This window comes from Ovis aries, chromosome 25, assembly GCF_016772045.2.
Source record: "Ovis aries strain OAR_USU_Benz2616 breed Rambouillet chromosome 25, ARS-UI_Ramb_v3.0, whole genome shotgun sequence".
NCBI classification, from domain to species: Eukaryota; Metazoa; Chordata; class Mammalia; order Artiodactyla; family Bovidae; genus Ovis; species Ovis aries.
In genome coordinates, this window is record NC_056078.1 from 5,887,134 (window position 1) to 5,907,157 (window position 20,024).

The following is a 20,024-nucleotide window of genomic DNA, read 5'->3' on the forward strand; positions in this document are numbered from 1 at the left end:
ACGTGTGAAGGCAGCTACAGGAAAGGAACCCAAGTGTCTCACAGCCTGGGCATACATCCGGGGCTGGAGCAGTGGAAGTGTGGGGAGGGCTTGGAGGTGGGTAAAAAGGGCTCCAGGAGAGTAACCACGTGGCGTGGATCGGCAGCAGGGAGGATGATGAAGAGTGCTCTGATGTAGAACCTATTTGGGAAGTAGAACCGATCAGATTTGCTGATCGATTAGAGGTTGGAGACACAGGGAAAAAAAAATTTTTTTAAAGATCTCCATGGTGTTTGGGCTGAAGAACCAGATGTCAGTACTGTTAACTGCAACCAGGAAGACTAGACTAGGGGAGGGCCTCCCAGGTGGCACTAGTGGTAAAGAACCCACCTGCAAATGCATGAGACGTAAGAGACACAGGTTTCATCCCTGGGTTGGGAAGAGCCCCTGGAGCGGGGCGTGGCAACCCACTCCAGTATTCTTCCCTGGGGAATCCAACCCCATGGACAGAGGAGCCCGGCGGGTTACAGTTCATAGGGTCACAAAGAGTTGGACACGACTGGAGCAACGTGGCATGCGTGCAGACTAGGGGAGGGGCCGGTGTGGGCTGAGTTTTTCAGAGAGGTGATGGTCGGGGCAGAGATGGTTCTGAGTATGACATAATGGAGACACCTTTTCGGATATGTTAACTGAGACACCTGTGTCACACCTCTAAAGATGGGACTTCGAATAGGACGTTAGGCATGAATTTAAAAGCTCAGAATAGATGGGCTAAGTCTCTTCATTTGTGTCCGACTCTTTGTGACCCCATGGACTGTAGCCCGCCAGGCTCCTCTGTCTATGGGGTTCTCCAGGCAAGAATAACTAGAGTGGGTTGACATGCCCTTCTCCAGGGGATCTTCCCAACCCAGGGATTGAACCCACGTCTCTTATGTCTCCTACATTAGCAGGTGAGTTCTTTACCACTAGCGCCACCTGGGAAGTGACCAAAATAGAGGGGAGGACAAGTAAACTTGGGAGTCATTACAATAGTGAAAAAACATATACCAGCATCTGCACTCCACCCCAGACCAACTGAAATGAAATCTCTAAGGCATTTAAGAGTTCCCCAGGTGAAGCTAATGTGCAGCCAGGTCGAAGAGCCGTAGGTATAAAGATGGAACTTACAACCTTGTGTCTGGATGAGCTCATCCAAGACAGAACTGCCTCAAAGATGAGATGCTGCTGATGAGTCATAAGCAGACTTGGCTTATGGCTCTTGGGTGGCCATAGTCTGGGGCTGGTAGTGAGTATAGTTGAGGGGTAAGTCCTGGAGGTCTCAAGTCAGGCAGGCTCACCACAGAGAAGGACCCTGAGGAGGGTCTGTGAGCTGGGAGACACTGAATGGAAGGGAGAAGCCGAGAGAAGAGAGTGTTTCAGGAGGGGTTAGTCGGGGTGGGGGAGGGGGCTGTCAGCTTGATCCAGTGATGGTTAGAGGTTGAGAAGCGTGAGAATGAAGCTACTTGGGGATTTTCACAAAATGAAAGCCACTGGCGACCTAAAGGAGATGGACTCATTTGAACACAATGGTTTGGTTGGAGCTCATGTTGAATCACAGTTCAAAAGCATCAATTCTTTGGCATTCTGCCTTCTTTATGGTCCAAATCTCACATCCATACATGACTACTGGAAAGAACTGATGCTTTCTACCTGTGGTGCTGGAGAAGACTCTCGAGAGTCCCTTGAACAGCAAGGAGATCAAACCAGTCCATCCTAAAGGAAATCAGTCCTGAATATTCATTGGAAGGACTAACGCTGATGCTGAAGTTCCAATACTTCGGTTACCTGATGGGAAGAGCTAACTCATTGGAAAAGACCGTGATGCTGGGACAGATTGAAGACAGAAGGAGAAGAGGCTGACAGGATGAGACGGTTGGATGGTATCACCGGTTCGATGGACATGAACTTGTGCAAACTCCAGGAGATGATGAGAGACAGGGAGGCCTAGAGTGCTACAGTCCGTGGCATCACAAAGAGTCAGATACAACTTGGCAACTGAACAACAACATATTGAACCAGTAGAAAGAAGTGCATGTTTTTGTTTGTTTCTTTGTTTGCTTTCATGTTTATTTGGCTGCACCGGGTCTCAGTTGCAGCACGTGAGATATAGTTCCCTGACCAGGGATCGAACCCTGGCCCCCTGCATTGGGAGCGTGGAGTCTTAGCAACTGGACCACCAGGGAAGTCCCGGAGATCTTAGATTGGGCCCATAGATCTTCCCACTAAACCTGGAGGGAGTGAGGGAGCCTCTGATAGGCTTGTTCCTTCTGCTTTTCCCTCCTAAAATCCAGCATATTATCTGTGAGCTAGAAAATTCATTTAAGATGAGTCTATTGAGCCAAGTATTTCATCTTTGAGAATGTGGCACCTGAATCCCCTTATGAAGACGTCATCTTTATAAACGGTATGTCATCTGTTTCTGTTCATTTATATCTTTTTCTTTTCCATCTGCCTGAGCTACAGAGGGAGCCTCTTTGGGGGCTGGGGGATTGGTGAGCTTTGAGTGATTTCTTTTGAGTGAGATGGTTCGAGCTGAATGAATTCATACCTGAATGTAAATGGAGTTGTCAAACCTCACTGCCTGGAACACAGAGCTCAGCAAACATTAGTTGAAACTTAGAGCTAAAATCACCTTAAAGGCCACCACAGCTGCCCCAGGGAGAGCCAGTGCACGCCTGAGGGTGCCCTGGGGGGAGGGCCTCCAAGCTGCCGTGGTGGGTGGGGGAGGCTGACCCTTCATATGCCCCCTACTCCCAACGCCCTCACCCCTCCTCTCCTCTGCTCTGCCCTCAGGGGTCCCACTCCCCTTGATGATGAGTTGGTAGGGCTGCCATGCCTTTGGTTTCCGGCTTCAACTCCTCTTGTTTCCTTCTGGCACTCAGCGCCCCAAGACTCTGTTCTGCCTCCTCCCCGCACCCTGGTAGTCTCACAGGATGATGAAGTCAGGCCCAGCATGTGTGTTGGAGCGGACTGCGCTTCCTCCAGCCTCAAGGAAATAGCATTTTCCGGAACACTGCTCATTAGTGACAGGTTGGCAGGACCAGGAGGTGCTCCCTGGGCTGTGATCCACCCCCACCCTCAGCCTGGCAGATGGACCTGGGAATTGTGTTCCCACATGTAGGAGAAGACAGCGGATGTACATGGACCCCTGGAAGCTCACCTAAGGAAGCCCTGGAATTGAACCCTCCTCCTCATTTCAGCCCCTGCACATCTGAGTTGCCTACAGCCTGGGATTCTGTGCTCTCGAAGAACAATTGGAGGTGTTAACCCCTTTATCTGAGGATATTAAGGAATTGTTGTTTAGTTGCTAAGTGGTGTCTGACTCTTTGCAAAGCTATGGAGTGTAACCCACCAGGCTCCTTTGTCCATGAGATTCTTCAGGCAAGAATACTGGACTGGGTTGCCATTTTCTTCTCCAGGAGACCTTCCCGACCCAGGGATCGAACCTTCATCTCCTGCCTTGTGGGCAGATTCTTTACCACTGCACCACCTGGGAAGCCCAAGAAACTGTTACAGATCTGTTAGCAATTTAAAAAGTACATGTGACTGAATCTTAATGTTTGTGAGTGCCACACCTTGGTGTCGTAATTGATCTTCTGGTTCATGTGCTAACTTCCTGCACTGTCCTATACCAAAGCAGGATTTCAAGGAGTAAAGAAAGATCTAGAATGTCCTTCTTCATGTTGTGTAGCTGGAAAACAGTTCTCACACCCACAAGTCAAAGCCCTAACTTTTAAGTGTGTTCGTTCCAGGTTATTTTCAACTATTGACAGAATTAGAGTTGCATAATGCATCCTCCATGTGCCCACAAGCCAGCTGTCAGCACACTGACTCTTCCCATTCTTGTCTCCTCCATCCCACATGCCTCCCTTGCCTGCTTTTGAGTTTTCCCAGGCATATTGTGTTAGTAAATTTTGGCCAAGCAATGTTGTGGTGATGTGACTCCAATCTCTGTGGCTTCCAGTAACCAAGGCACGTGTTCTTAGTGATCACACGTGGCTTTACTCTGCAGCCAAAGCAGCAAGATGAGCCTCACCCTGTGGAAGAGTTCCTGAGGCAGATCCCACACCCACTGGGCCATGACCCAGAGCTGAGAGAAGCGAAATTTCCTAGAAGGAAAAGTCAGTCACGTTGTCAGACCCTAAGAGGAGTAAAAAGATGTTTTTGTATTCCCACATCATGGTGTGGTAGTGTTCCTATAAATTAATCTGTAGTCCAATGGCAGAGAGTTATCATATAAAGTTCCCTGGTTAGGAATTAAAGAAAACTTTGACAAACCTAGACAGCATATTAAAAAGTGAAGACATCACTTTGCCGACAAAGGTCCGTGTAATCAAAGCTATGGTTTTTCCAGTAGTCACGTGCAGATATGAGAGTCAGACCATAAAGAATTCTTTGGCTGAGCACCAAAGAATTGATGCTTTCAAATTGTGGTGTTGGAGAAGACTCTTGAAGAGTCTCTTGGACTGCAAGGAGATCAAATCAGTCTATCCTGGAGAAAATCAACCCTGAGTATTGGAAGGACTGATTTTGAACCTGAAGCGCCAGTATTTTGGCCACCTGATGCTAAGAGCCAACTCATTGGAAAAGACCCTGATGCTGGGAAAGATTGAAGGAGAAGGGGACAACAGAGAATGAGATGGTTGAATGGCATCACTAACTCAGTGGACATGAATGAATTTGGGGAGACTCTAGGAGATAGTGAAGGACAGAGGAACCTGTCATGCTTCAATCCATGGGGTCACAAAGGGTCAGACACCACTTTAGCAACGGAACAACAGCAATAACAACTCCAGGAGAAGTTAGCATTTGAAAGACTCTAGCCTGGTGGGAGGCCGGAAATGGAGTCGCACAGAGTCGGACATGACTGAAGCCACTTAGCAGCAGCAGCAGCTTGGAATTCATTCTCCTGAAGAGGTAGCAGCAAGGGCCTAAATATAGACTAGAGTCCATCAGTCAGCATAAGGGAGACTAGATATATTTTCAGGGATAGGATGGATGGTTCTTCATTCTAGTTATGAAGATTGACAAGATGTTTTTCTGCTCTTGCATGAAGAGGTATAAACATTTTTGTGAATCCAGCAAATGGATATCCTTCACTAAGACTTTCCAGCTCAAGGATTCTGTTACCTGATTGGACCAGAAGGTGCTTGATCTCTGGCTTCTAAAAAACTGTGGCATCTACCTCCATGCAAACTTTCAACCTTACTGCTTGTTGCAGTACCTATAGGAAAGAGAACTGAAACTTCCCTAAGCTTGTAACAGATTGTGTGACTATTTTGTGCCTCGTTTCATTGTAATATACCACCTAGTAGAGAAATTTTATGGGACCTACAGTTCTCTCCAACCTTCCTTTAAATTAATTTTTATTGGGATGTATTAGATGCTTTACAATGTTGTGTTAGCTTCTACTGTACAGCAAAATGAATCAGCTATACATATACCCCCTCTTTTTTGGATTTCCTTCCCATTTTGGTCACTACAGAGAAGTAAGAGCTCATAGTGCTATACAGTAGGTTCTCATTAGTGCTCTGTTTCGTGAGTAGTATCTTTAGTGTGTGTGTATGTATGCATATATATATATATCTCAACCCCAGTCTCCCAATTCATCCCACCCCCTTTCTCCCTTAGTATCCATATGTTTGTCTTCTATGTCTGTGTCTGTATTTTTGCTTTGCAAATAAGATCATCCTCTGGATCATGGAAAAAGCAAGAGAGTTCCAGAAAAACATCTATTTCTGCTTTATTGACTATGCCAAAGCCTTTGACTGTGTGGATCACAAGAAACTGTGGAAAATTCTGAGAGAGATGGGAATACCAGGCCACCGGACCTGCCTCTTGAGAAATCTGTATGCAGGTCACGAAGCAACAGTTAGAACTGGACATGGAACAATAGACTGGTTCCAAATAGGAAAAGGAGTACGTCAAGGCTGTATATTGTCACCCTGCTTATTTAACTTCTATGCAGAGTACATCATGGGAAATGCTGGACTGGATGTAGCACAAGCTGGAATCAAGATTGCCAGGAGAAATATCAATCACCTCAGATATGCAGATGACACCACCCTTATGGCAGAAAGTGAAGAGGAACTAAAAAGCCTCTTGATGAAAGTGAAAGAGGAGAGCGAAAAAGTTGGCTTAAAGCTCAACATTCAGAAAACAAAGATCATGGCATCCGGTCCCATCACTTCATGGGAAATAGATGGGACACAGTGGAAACAGTGTCAGACTTTATTTTGGGGGGAGGCTCCAAAATCACTGCAGATGGTGACTGCAGCCATGACATTAAAAGACGTTACTCCTTGGAAGAAAAGTTATGACCAACCTAGATAGCATATTCAAAAGCAGAGACATTACTTTGCCAACAAATGTCTATCTAGTCAAGGCTATAGTTTTTCCAGTGATCATGTATGGATGTGAGAGTTAGACTGTGAAGAAGGCTGAGTGCCGAACTATTGATGCTTTTGAACTGTGGTGTTGGAGAAGACTCTGGAGAGTCCCTTGGACTGCAAGGAGATCCAACCAGTCCATTCTGAAGGAGATCAACCCTGGGATTTCTTTGGAAAGAATGATGCTAAAGTTGAAACTCCAGTACTTTGGCCACCTCATGAGAAGAGTTGACTCATTGGAAAAGACTCTGATGCTGGGAGGGATTGGGGGCAGGAGGAGAAGGGGACGACAGAGGATGAGATGGCTGGATGGTATCACCGACTCGATGGATGTGAGTCTGAGTGAACTCCGGGAGTTGGTGATGGACACGGAGGCCTGGCGTGCTGCGATTCATGGGGTCTCAAAGAGTTGGACACGACTGAGTGACTGAACTGAACTGATACCATATTTGGGGTTTCCCTGGTGGTTCAGACAGTAAAGAATCTGCGCGTGGTGCTGGAGATGTAGGTCCGGAAGATCCCCTGGAGAAAGCAATGGCAATCCACTCTAGTATTCTTACCTGGAAAATTCCATAGACAGAGGAGCCTGGTGGGCTACAGTCCATGGGGTCACAAAAGAGTTGGACATGACTTGGTGACTTAAGCAACAATACCGTTTTCTAGATTCCATACATATACATTAATATATAATATTTGTTTTTTTGACTTACTTTACTCTGTAGGACAGTTTCTAGGTCCATCCACGACTCTACAAATGACCCAGTTTCATTCCTTTTAATGGCTGAATAGGATTCCATTATATATAGGTACCATCCCTCTTTATCCATCTCTCTGCTGATAGACATTTAGGTTGCTTCCATGTCCTGGCTGTTGTGAATCACATAATTTTAATCATGGAAATCCGGTAATATCTACCCATAGGAATGCAACTGTTGTGAGTGGCCACCTTATTGGATCTCTACAATGAAGGGACTGAGAAATTGTGAGGGGCCCTTTGGATTTTTCTGTTGGTATTGGGGTAATCAGTGTTCTCCCCAACCACAGAGAGGCCACAAAGTTCCTGTGTATCAGTTTGTTCCCTGAGTGCTCTTGTTAGGTCTTTGGATGTTACCCGGAACTGCTTTAACCACCAGTTTGGAAGCTACCTTGAAGGATAGAGGGAAGATTAAAATGTGTCTAGAAGACAGAGGAGAGAATACTCATCTTCTAGCTAGGATGCCTGGTGGCCAGTCTGGAACAGTGTACACATTGACAAGATAATTCAGCTAGTTCCTTCAACATGCATAGGAGAGTTTACTCTCTCTGCTTCTTATATACCGGCAACTGTACTTTCATGTAACCCTCACAACACCTGCTGGAGGTAGGAAGTGTTATTCATATTTGACAAATGAGGAAATGAAGGCATACAGTTTTGCAGGCCCAAACAACCAGTAAGAAGCAAAGCCAACAAGAATTTCACTGTGTAGAAAAGATATTTTTATTGTGACTCAAAGAAAATCTCAGGAAATTTAACTATATTAAAATAATTTACCCAGCTTACTTAGCTTAACTTAAATATGACATGGTTCGACTCCTTGTGACCCTGTAGACTAACCTGCTAGGCTCCTCTGTCCACGGGATTTCCCAGGCAAGAATAATTGAAGTGGGTTGCCATTTCCTTCTCCAGGGGATCTTCTGACCCAGGGAGTAACCTGCGTGTCCTGCATTGCAGGTGGATTCTTCACGATCTGAGCCACCTGGGAAGCCCAACTATTAAATGGTGTATTTGTCCAGTTTCTTTTATGATTGGATTCTGCATAAGGTGCAAAACATAGGGTACAAATAAAATTAATACTAAACTCCAATATTCTTTTTTTTTTTTTAAGTAGAGCCAGGATTCAACTTTAGGACATCATATTCCTTGGCCCATTCCCCTAAGCCTCACCTTTAGTTTCAGTTCAGTTCCGTCGCTCAGTCAGCCCTACTCTTTGCGACCCCATGGTCTGCAGCCCACCAGACTTCCCTGTCCATCACCAACTCCCAGAACTTCCTCAAACTCATATCCATTGAGTCGGTCATGCCACCCAGCCATCTCATCCTCTGTCATCCCCTTCTCCTCCTGCCTTCAATCATTCCCAGCATCAGGGTCTTTTCCAATGAGTCAGTTCTTTGCATCAGGTGGTCAAAGTATTGGAGTTTCAGCTTCAGCATCAGTCCTTCCAATGAATATTCAGGACTGATTTCCTTTAGGATTGACTGGTTTGATCTCCTTGCTGTCCAAGGGACTCTCAAGAGTCTTCTTCATGAACACCACAGTTCCAAAGCATCAATTCTTCGGCGCTCAGCTTTCTTTATGATCCAGCTCTCACATCTATACATGACTACTGAAAAAACCATGGCCTTTAGTTTACATGTGTGATACTGTAAAGGACTTTTTTGTTTGCACCTTCCTCCCTGTGTTCTCAATGTTCGAGAGCCTCTAAGTCTTTAAAGTCTGATGGAAGAGAAAAAGAAGTTTGTCCCAGGAACCTCTGCCTTTCAAAGGTACAGAGATTTTCCTATTAAGGGGAAGTGGACACCTGTGTTTTCCTTACATAAAACCTTAGGACATCATTACTTAGTTGGATACGACTGAGTGATTAACACTTTTTAGTTCTTCACTGGTAGCTCAGATGATAAAGAATCTGCCTGCAATGCAGGAGACCCTGGCTTGGTCCCTGGGGATCCCCTGAAGAAGAGAATGGTTACCCTGTCCAGTATTTTTGCCTGGCGAATTCCATGGACAGAGGAGTCTAGTGAGCTACAGTCCGTGGGGTCGCAAGCAGTTGGACATGACTTAGGAATTAACACTTTCACACTTTTTTCAAAGGGAGGAGTGGTTTAGTCCAGCAGGTGCCCACAGCTCCCACACCTTTATACCATACAACAGTTTAGAACCACTGATAGTCTGGAGTCAAAGTGAAAGTGAAAGTGACTCAGTTGTGTCCGACTCTTTGCAACCCCATGGACTGGGGCCTGCCAGGCTCCTCTGTCCATGGAATTCTCCAGGCAAGAGTATTGAAGTAGGTAGCCATTTCCTTCTCTACGGGATCTTCCCAACTCAGGCTTCAAACCCAGGTCTCCCGATTGCAGGCAGATTCTTTACTGTCTGAGCCACAGTCTGGAGTCAAGCTTGGGATCAAGTAAGACCAGTGCTGATTACCTGCAGGGATAGGGGTTGGAAATTCAGAGCCAGGTAAATGGGTGTGTTGTCTCCTTGTCATCCAGCACTTTTTCCGTTACCTTTTGAGCCTGCCTTCCACAGGGCAAGGTACCCACTTGCCCTGTGGGTAAAAGAAACTGAAATCTGGATGTCTGCACAGCATCCATGCCCGGGGGAAATGCCTACAGCACAGATTTTCAAACCCTGTTGTAAAGGCACATGACTGGGAAGCCTTTACAGTCTAAGAATTTTAAACCTCAGGGAAGTGATGGCCGCAAGATAATTATGTCAAACCTGAAGGCACACGTGAAGGAAGTGGCAGGTGGAAAAATCAATGCTTTGGTGAACAGATCAGAAAGCCTTCTTTAACATATTAGAACTTTTGGAAGAACCAGACTCTTGTTCTGATGCTTTCTTTGGTTTTTCTTCATCTTATTGTCTCATTGTCACTAATTTCTAAGACATGGTCAAAATGAGGGAGAGAGGAAACTAACAATAATAAAAAAGACTAACTAGGGACTTCCCTTGTGGTCTAGTGGTTAAGAAGCCACCTTCCAGTGAAGGGGACACACGTTGATTCCCTGGTGTAGGAAGATTCCACATGCCAAGGGGCAACTAAACTCATGTGCCACAACTATGGAAACCCAGTCCCCCAGAGCTTGTGCACCTCCAAAAGGAAGCCTCCACAATGAGAAGCCTGAGCACATGCTAGAGAGGAGCCCCTGCTTGCCGCAACTGGAGAAGGCCCTCATGCAGCAACAAAGACTCAGTGTAGCCAAAAATAAACAAGTAAATAATTGAAATAAATAAATAAAAGATCAGTAAACACATAGTTCAAATCCTGCCTCCCTTTTGCACTTACTGTTAGGACTTTGGTAAACAATTTAATCTCAGAGTTTCTTTTTCTGTTAGAAAAGTATTAGTCACTCAGTCGTGTCTGACTCTTTGCTACCCCATGGAGTATAACTCTCTAGGCCTCTCTGTCCATGGAATTCTCCAGGCAAACATACTGGAATGGGTAGCCATTCCCTCCTCCAGGAGATCTTCCTGACCTAGGGATCTTCCTGACCTGGGTCTCCTGCACTGTAGGCGGATTCTGTACCATATAATCCACCAGGGAAGCCCTAGGTAAAATAGAAACTTACGTGCTTATCTCAAAATCTGATATAAAGATGAAAGAAGATGATGCTTGTAAAGCAAATGCCTGGGTCAGAACATCCCAAATGTTTTACATTCATTTTCTCTTTGGAACACTCTTCCCAGGACGGCAGGGGAGATAAGAGTTAACGAGGAACAAAAATGAGGGCATTTTAAAGATTCTGTAATTGTGTGTATTCCCTGACTCTTTCTACAGATTCCCAAGCTCATCTAGATTCTTCCTGGTTTGGTTGCTAGAATAAGTTCAAACTTACTACTGCTTGTAAGTTAGCCCAATGGGCATGCTTTCCTAGAGCTAAGCTCTGGTTTTGTTCTCCTCCTGCAGGAAGTGTCCTTTTATTGTGCTGCTCTGGTATCTTGGGGCCTTGCTGACCCTGCAGAAACTGCCCCTCTCAGGCTTAGCCAATTCCTAGATGTTAAAAGGCCGACCTGTTAGCGTGCTTTCAAATTCCAACTAGCCAATCCAGAACCTCTTTTATCAGGCTGTTGCTCTGAGATCCTGTCCCTCTGCCCTAGTGCCAGAGGATTACTTAAGAGCTGGACGCCAGACAGCTGGGCCCCCTGAAAGTATGTCGACTAGCCAGTCCTAAGCCTGTTTCCCCTGCCTTGTCTGCTCCCTCCTATCAGAACCCACAGTACAGGGAGCTGCTTGGAATTCTGGGAAAGCCATACTAAAAACCCAGACCAGTCTGGTGATGATCTCATATCGGATAATGGGCCATGTGCTCCCTTCTTCTGCCTCTGGTAACCTAACAAGGGCATGGAGTGACAGTGTTCAGTGGATGGCCACTTGAGCAAGCTGGTGTTGGGAAACATGTAGAGAGATTATGACCTGATGCTTTTTCACAGGAAACAGGTAGAGCTCTGATGGTTAGTGAAAAAATTGCCCTTGGCCACTGTTTCCTGGGCAGCACTACTATAGCATGTATTTAACGTGTTCCTGCAAGTTTACCGAACGATGGCTGACCAGTGGAGCAGACCTGCTAGCATCTTGACCAAGTAAGGCTCAAGCTGAGCGCCAGGTGGGGCAGAAGCTAGGCTACAGCTGGGTATCCACCAACTCAGCGAGAATAGTGGAAAGGAGGAGGAACAGTTGCAAAAGTGTCTGCAGCGTATTTATTCCTCTGAGAAATTCATTTTCATGAAGCAGGGCTTCATAAGGTGATCTTGGCTGGGGAGGATGTGCAGAGGCATGTGGGAGAAGACGTTATAAGGATCTGTGTCTTAAAAATAGATTGAGGAACAAATCTGAAAATACGAGAAAGGGAATACGGAAAAGATCGTTGTAATGTGAACTTTAGAGCTAAAAAGACCATTCAAGAAATTTAAAAATTAAAATAAGCAGTACAAGGGAAAAGAAATGAAACGGTTGGCATCTTAGATAGAACCCATATTCTATCTGAGCAGCTCCCATATTACTAGTGTGGGGGTAAAATGAATAAGCACATGCTTATTTTTATATGTTTTAAAATTTCATCAGCATGTGGTTGATCTGCTGTGTTGCTGTGTTAGTTTCAGGCGTGTCTGACTCTTTGCAACCCCACGGATTGCAGCACACCAGTCTTCCCTGTCCTTCACTATCTCCCAGAGTTTGCTCAAACTCATGTTCATTGAGTCGGTGATGCCATCCAACCATCTCCTCCTCTGTCACCCCTTTCTCCTCCTACCCTCAATTTTTCCCAGCATCAGGGACTTTTCCAGTGAGTCAGCTCCTCACATCAGGTGGCCAAAGTACAAGCTTCAAGCCTCACTCCTTCCAGTGAATGTTCAGAGTTGATTTCCTTTAGGATTGACTGAAAGTTGTTAATGCTTAGAAAAGAAAGCATTCATAATAGGAATCCCTAAGTTGGCCAGGTGGCTCAATAAAAAATTTAAATTGGAAAATTAAACATTTTTGATTGGACAGTTCAGAACAAATGGTCAATAAGCGGGTAGTAAACAGTGAAAAATTGCTTGTTGAAGCAGAGTCATCAGAAAGAAGACAATAGAACAACCATACATGCAATATACTGTTTATGACAGAAACCAGCTCAGACTGTTTTCTGGAAGTCTATATCTATGAAGCTAAAGGCTTAGAAAAATTTCAGGAACTGTTGGCTCCAAACTCATAATAATAATCCTCTGGAGACCTAGAGCTGAAGAGACGGTAGGTGGTTGAAAAGACCTTGGCTTCATTGGTATTCTTTACAGTTTCCTAGTGTGCTTTTTACAATGTACAATTTTGATTGAAATGTTCAGCTGACATTTATATTAGCCTCTTAGGAACCGAACTCATGCTCTGGGCCAGTGGACAGCCTATCTCATTCGACCAGTGCCTCTGCCATTGTGTGTTTATTTGCAGACAGAATGCCAGGTGGAGTTACCCACATCTAACAGCTTAGGGACTTCCTGGTGGCCCAGGGGTTAAAAATCCACCTTCTGATACAGAGGATGTGGGTCTGATTCTGGTTGGGGAGCTAGGATGCCACAGGCTGGGAAGTGAAAAAAAAAAAAGTTTTAGCAATTAAGCAGGAATATAGGAGTTCTATTGGACCTTATTCTGTGTTTGTATCACTGTTAGTGCCACAAAAAGTTATGATTTCATGTTTTCATGTCCTAGTCTTCATTGATGACCATTTATCATAATGGTTCACCCATATGGCTTCTAAGTTGAATTCAAGAATCTGGGGCTCATGTGGCTTGATGGTTTATGTGCTGACCTGCCTCTTGACTCTAGCGTCACCGATGGCTCTGCACTCCCCTGCCGTCTTTGTGTGGGGGTCACACAGTCCTTTGTCTGTCCCCTTCCTTTCAGAGTCTCATCTCATGTTCAGGTCCACAGAATCACTGGGGAAAAAACCCAGTGAGCTCAGGCGGCTCACAGTCTAGTGGGAAAAAGAGATGTGAGTAAGCTAAAGTCCAGGATTGCAAATGAAAGTCTTTTTAGGAAACATTGAGACCCACTTCAGTCTCTCTACCGGGGCTGACTTCAGAGGTGGATATTCTTCTTGTGTAGTTTTCTTTTTTTTAAGCATGTGTCAGGCTAACTTAATGGGAAATGAATATGTTGTATCATAGCAAATAATGTGACTAAATGACAGTATTTTTTTTTTTTTTTTTTGGCCACGCCGCATGGCTTGTGGGAGTTGAAGCCTGGCCCAGGGCAGTGAGAACTTGGGAGTCCTAAACTGGATTGAGAGGAAAGTCCTAAGGCTATTTTTCATTTGGGCAGTTTAATGGTGAGCATTACTTCTCTCAAAAGTATCAGATACACGTGACAAAATTACACATTTGTGACTTGCTGTAGTGAACAAAATAGGAGCCCACAGAGAGCCCTGATTCAGGAGGATGTAAACACAAGAACAGCCAGCAGGCCCTCTCTCCAGCACAGTGGGGCCCAGACTGGATGGTAGCTAGCCTCCTGTCAGGGCTATTCTAGTGAAAGTGACAGACGCCAATAGAAAGCCCAGAGATAAGTCCACGCACCTATGGACACCTTACCTTTGACAAAGGAGGCAAGAATATACAGTGGAGAAAAGACAATCTCTTTAACAAGTGGTGCTGGGAAAACTGGTCAACCACTTGTAAAAGAATGAAACTAGAACACTTTATAACACCATACACAAAAACAAACTCAAAATGGATTAAACATCTAAACATAAGACCAGACACTATAAAACTCCTAGAGGAGAACATAGGCAAAACACTCTCTGATGTAAATCATAGCAGGATCCTCTATGACCCACCTCCCAGAATAATGGAAGTAAAAGTAAAAATAAACAAGTGGGACCTAATTAAACTTAAAAGCTTTTGCACAAGAAAGGAAATTATAAGCAAGGTGAAAAGACAGCCTTCAGAATGGGAGAAAATAATAGCAAATGAAGCAACTGACAAAGAATTAATCTAAAAAATATACAGGCAACTCCTGCAGCTCAATTCCAGAAAAATAAATGACCCAATCAAAAAATGAGTCAAAGAACTAAACAGACATTTCTCCAAAGAAGACATAGAGATGGCTAACAAACACATGAAAAAATGTTCAACATCACTCATTATCAGAGAAATGCAAATCAAAATCACAATGAGGTACCATCTCACGCCGGTCAGAATGGCTGCTATCCAAAAGTCTACAAGCAATAAATGCTGGAGAGGGTGTGGAGAAAAGGGAACTCTCTTACACTGTTGGTGGAAATGCAAGCTAGTACTGCCACTACGGAGAACAGTGTGGAGATTCCTTAAAAACTGAAAATAGAACTGCCATACGACCCAGCAATCCCTTTGCTGGGCATACACACTGAGGAAACCAGAATTGAAAGAGACACGTATACCCCAGTGTTCATCGCAGCACTGTTTATAATAGCCAGGACATGGAAGCAACCTAGATGTCCATCAGCAGATGAATGGATAAGAAAGCTGTGGTACATATACACAATGGAATATTACTCAAGTATAAAAAAAAAGAATGCATTTGAATCAGTTCTAATGAGGTGGATGAAACTGGAGCCTATTATACAGAGTGAAGTAAGTCAGAAAGAAAAACAGTACAGTGTACTAACGCATATATATGGAATTTAGAAACATGATAACAATGACCCTATATGCGAGACAGCAAGAGAGACACAGATGTAAAGAATAGACTTTTGGACTATGTGGGAGAAGGAGAGGGTGGGATGATTTGAGAGAATAGCACTGAAACATGTATATTATCACATGAGAAATAGATCACCAGTCCAGGTTCGATGCATGAGAAGGGTGCTCAGGGCTGGTGCACTGGGATGACCCAGAGGGATGGGATGGGGAGGGAGGTGGGAAGGGGGGTTCATGATGGGGAACACATGTACACCCATGGCTGATTCACGTCAATGTATGGCAAAAAACACACAATATTGTAAAGTAATTAGTCTCCAATTAAAATAAATAAATAAAGTGACAGAAGCTAGTCTGGGAAACTGTCATCAATTTTACCCCTACATCCTACCATCCCCTGCAGGTACAGAATCATAACAGGAAACCCAGACATTGGAATTTCATTCCAGAACCCTGTTTTTCCTTTTTTTTTTAATTAAAAAAAATTATTGGCATATAGTTGATTTATTATACAATGTTAGTTTCTGCTATATAGCGAAGCAAATCAATTATCAGTTCAGTTCAGTTCAGTTCAGTCGCTCAGTTGTGTCTGACTGTTTGCGACCTCATGAATTGCAGCACGCCAGGCCTCCCTGTCCATCACCAACTCGCGGAGTTCACTCAGACTCACGTCCATCGAGTCAGTGATGCCATCCAGCCATCTCATCCTCTGTCGTCGCCTTCCCCTCCTGCCCCCAATCCCTCCCAGCATCAGAGTCTTTTCCAATGAGTCAACTCTTCTCATGAGGTGGCCAAAGTATTGGAGCTTCAGCTTTAGCATCATTCCTTCCAAAGAAATCCCAAGGTTGATCTCCTTCAGAATGGACTGGTTGGATCTCCTTGCAGTCCAAGGGACTCTCAAGAGTCTTGTCCAACACCACAGTTCAAAGGCATCAATTCTTTGGCACTCAGCCTTCTTCACAGTCCAACTCTCACATCAATACATGACCACTGGAAAAACCATAGCCTTGACTAGACGAACCTTAGTTGGCAAAGTAATGTCTCTGCTTTTGAATATGCTGTCTAGGTTAGTCATAACTTTTCTTCCAAGGAGTAAGTGTTTTTTAATTTCATGGCTGCAGTCACCATCTGCAGTGATTTTGGAGCCCCAAAAAATAAAGTCTAACACTGTTTCCACTGTGTCCCCATCTATTTCCCATGAAGTGATGGGACCAGATGCCATGATCTTCATTTTCTGAATGTTGAGCTTTAAGCCAACCTTTTCACTCTCCTCTATCACTTTCATCAGGAGGCTTTTTAGTTCCTCTTCACTTTCTGCCATAAGGGTGGTGTCATCTGCATATCTGAGGTTATTGATATTTCTCCTGGCAATCTTGATTCCAGCTTCTGTTTCTTCCAGTTCAGCGTTTCTCATGATGTACTCTGCATAGAAGTTAAATAAGCAGGGTGACAATATACAGCCTTGACGTACTCCTTTTCCTATTTGGAACCAGTCTGTTGATCCATGTTCAGTTCTAACTGTGGCTTCGTGACCTGCATACAGATTTCTCAAGAGGCAGGTCAGCTGGTCTGGTATTCCCATCTCTTTCAGAATTTTCCACAGTTTATTGTGATCCCCACATTCAAAGGCTTTGGCATAGTCAATAAAGCAGAAATAGATGTTTTTCTGGAACTCTCTTGCTTTTTCCATGATCCAGTAGATGTTGGCAATTTGATCTCTGGTTCCTCTGCCTTTTCTAAAACCAGCTTGAACATCAGGAAGTTCACGGTTCACATATTGTTGAAGCCTGGCTTGGAGAATTTTGAGCATTACTTTGCTAGCATGTGAGATGAGTGCAATTGTGTGGTATTTTGAGCATTCTTTGGCATTGCCTTTCTTTGAGATTGGAATGAAAACTGACCTTTTCCAGTCCTGTGGCCACTGCTGAGTTTTCCCAATTTGCTGGCATATTAAGTGCAGCACTTTCACAGCATCATCTTTCAGGATTTCAAATAGCTCCACTAGAATTCCATCGTCTCCATACATATATCCACTCTGTTTTAGATTCTTTTCCCATATAGGGGAGACTCTGTTTTTTAAGTTCTTTTTTAAGTAGACCTAGCCATGCTCAATCTTTTGTGCCCCAAAATTATATGAAAAATTTAAGGAACACCAAACACATAAGGTATTGACATTTTGCTAATTACTTCCTAGTTTGTAAAAAATTTTAATATGGTTCCAAGATTTTAAAATATGAGCATTGCTTTATGATTTGTCTGGGGAGTCAACTGACATAACTTGAGTAAATTATTCACCACTTCATTACAGTTCACTGGGACTAAAGGTTTCCATCGGGTGCATTCAACTGTCTATCCCCAAAAAATTGCTGTGTGCTCAGTAGAGCATTGCGAGTGTAGAGACTGCAGATGAGATGTAAATTTTACATTATACTGTCCATTAACAAAAATTATTTGTATATTATTTATTTTAAAATATATTGTCTATTCATTTGGACGTGCTGGGTCATAGTTGCAGCATGAGGGATCTTTAGTTGCTGCATGTGGGATCTAGTTCCCTGACCAGGGATTGAACCCAGGCCCTCCACACTCTCAAGTTTGGAGTCTTAGCCACTGGACCACCAGGGAGGTCCCAACAAAAATTATTTATGCAAAGAGAAGGAGAAACTGGCTTTCAAGAAGCATTACACTTCAAAAGAATAAAATACTTAGGAATATTTCTACCTAAAGAAACTAAAGACCTATATATAGAAAATTATAAAACACTGATGAAAGAAATCAAAGAGGACACTAATAGATGGAGAAATAGATCATGTTCATGGATCAGAAGAATCAATATAGTGAAAATGAGTATACTACCCAAAGCATTCTACAGATTCAATGCAATCCCTATCAAGCTACCAGTGGTATTTTTACAGAACTAGAACAAATAATTTCAAGATTTGTATGGAAATACAAAAAATCTCGAATAGCCAAAGCAATCTTGAGAAAGAAGAATGGAACTGGAGGAATCAACTTGCCTCACTTCAGGCTCTACTACAAAGCCACAGTCATTAAGACAGTATGGTACTGACACAAAGACAGAAATATAGATCAGTGGAACAAAATAGAAAGCCCAGAGATAAATCCACACACATATGGACACCTTATCTTTGACAAAGGAGGCAAGAATATACAATGGAGTAAAGACAATCTCTTTAGCAAGTGGTGCTGGGAAAACGGACTTTTGGACTCAGAGGGAGAGGGAGAGGGTGGGATGATTTGGGAGAATGCCATTCTAACATGTATACTATCATGTGAGTTGAATCGCCAGTCTATGTCTGACGCAGGATGCAGCATGCTTGGGGCTGGTGCATGGGGATGACCCAGAAAGATGTTATGGGGAGGGGAGGTGGGAGGGGGGTTCATGTTTGGGAATGCATGTAAGAATTAAAGATTTTAAAATTAAAAAAAATAAAATAAAATAAAATAAAATAAAAAATAAAAAAAGAAACGCTCAAACAATGAAAATGCCAAAAAAAAAAAAAAACACTTGTAAAAGAATGAAACTAGATCACTTTCTAACACCGTACACAAAAATAAACTCAAAATGGATTAAAGATCTAAACGTAAAACCAGAAACTATAAAACTCCTAGCAGAGAACATAGGCAAAACACTCTCTGACATAAATCACAGCAGGATCCTCTATGACCCACCTCCCAGGATATTGGAAATAAAAGCAAAAATAAACAAGTGGGACCTAATTAAACTTAAAAGCTTCTGGACAACAAAAAAAATTATAAGCAAGGTGGAAAGACAGCCTTCAGAATGGGAGAAAATAATAGCAAATGAAGCAACTGACAAACAACTAATCTCAAAAATATACAAGCAACTTATGCAGCTCAATTCCAGAGAAATAGACAACCCAATCAAAAAATGGGCCAAAGAACTAAATAGACATTTCTCCAAAGAAGACATACGGATGGCTAACAAACACATGAAAAGATGCTCAACGTCACTCATTATTAGAGAAATGCAAATCAAAACCACAATGAGGTACCACTTCACACCAGTCAGAATGGCTGCGGTCCAAAAATCTGCAAGCAATAAATGCTGGAGAGGGTGTGGAGAAAAGGGAACCCTCCTATACTGTTGGTGGGAATGCAAACTAGTACAGCCACTATGGAGAACAGTGTGGAGATTCCTTAAAAAATTGCAAATAGAACTGCCTTATGACCCAGCAATCCCACTCCTGGGCATACACACCGAGGAAACCAGAATTGAAAGAGACACATGTACCCCAATGTTCATCACAGCACTGTTCATAATAGCCAGGACATGGAAACAACCTAGATGTCCATCAGCAGATGAATGGATAAGAAAGCTGTGGTACATATACGCAGTGGAGTATTACTCAGCCATTAAAAAGAATACATTTGAATCAGTTCTAATGAGATGGATGAAACTGGAGCTGATTATACAGAGTGAAGTAAGCCAGAAAGAAAAACACTAATACAGTATACTAACACATATATATGGAATTTAGAAAGATAGTAATGATGACCCTGTATGCAAGACAGCAAAAGAGACACAGATGTGTAGAGCAGACTTTTGGACTCTGAGGGAGAGGGAGAGGGTGGGATGATTTGGGAGAATGGCATTGAAACATGTATACTATCATGTAAGAAACGAATTGCCAGTCTTTGGTTCGATGCAGGATACAGGATGTTTGGGG

At 43.5% G+C, this 20,024-nt stretch overlaps 1 protein-coding gene across 1 annotated transcript in view; it reads left to right on the top strand.

Annotated features, from left to right (window-relative positions):
- KCNK1 (potassium two pore domain channel subfamily K member 1) overlaps positions 1 to 20,024 on the top strand; it is a 70,612-nt gene that overhangs the window by 41,302 nt on the left and 9,286 nt on the right. The gene's annotated exons all lie outside the window — the stretch shown is intronic.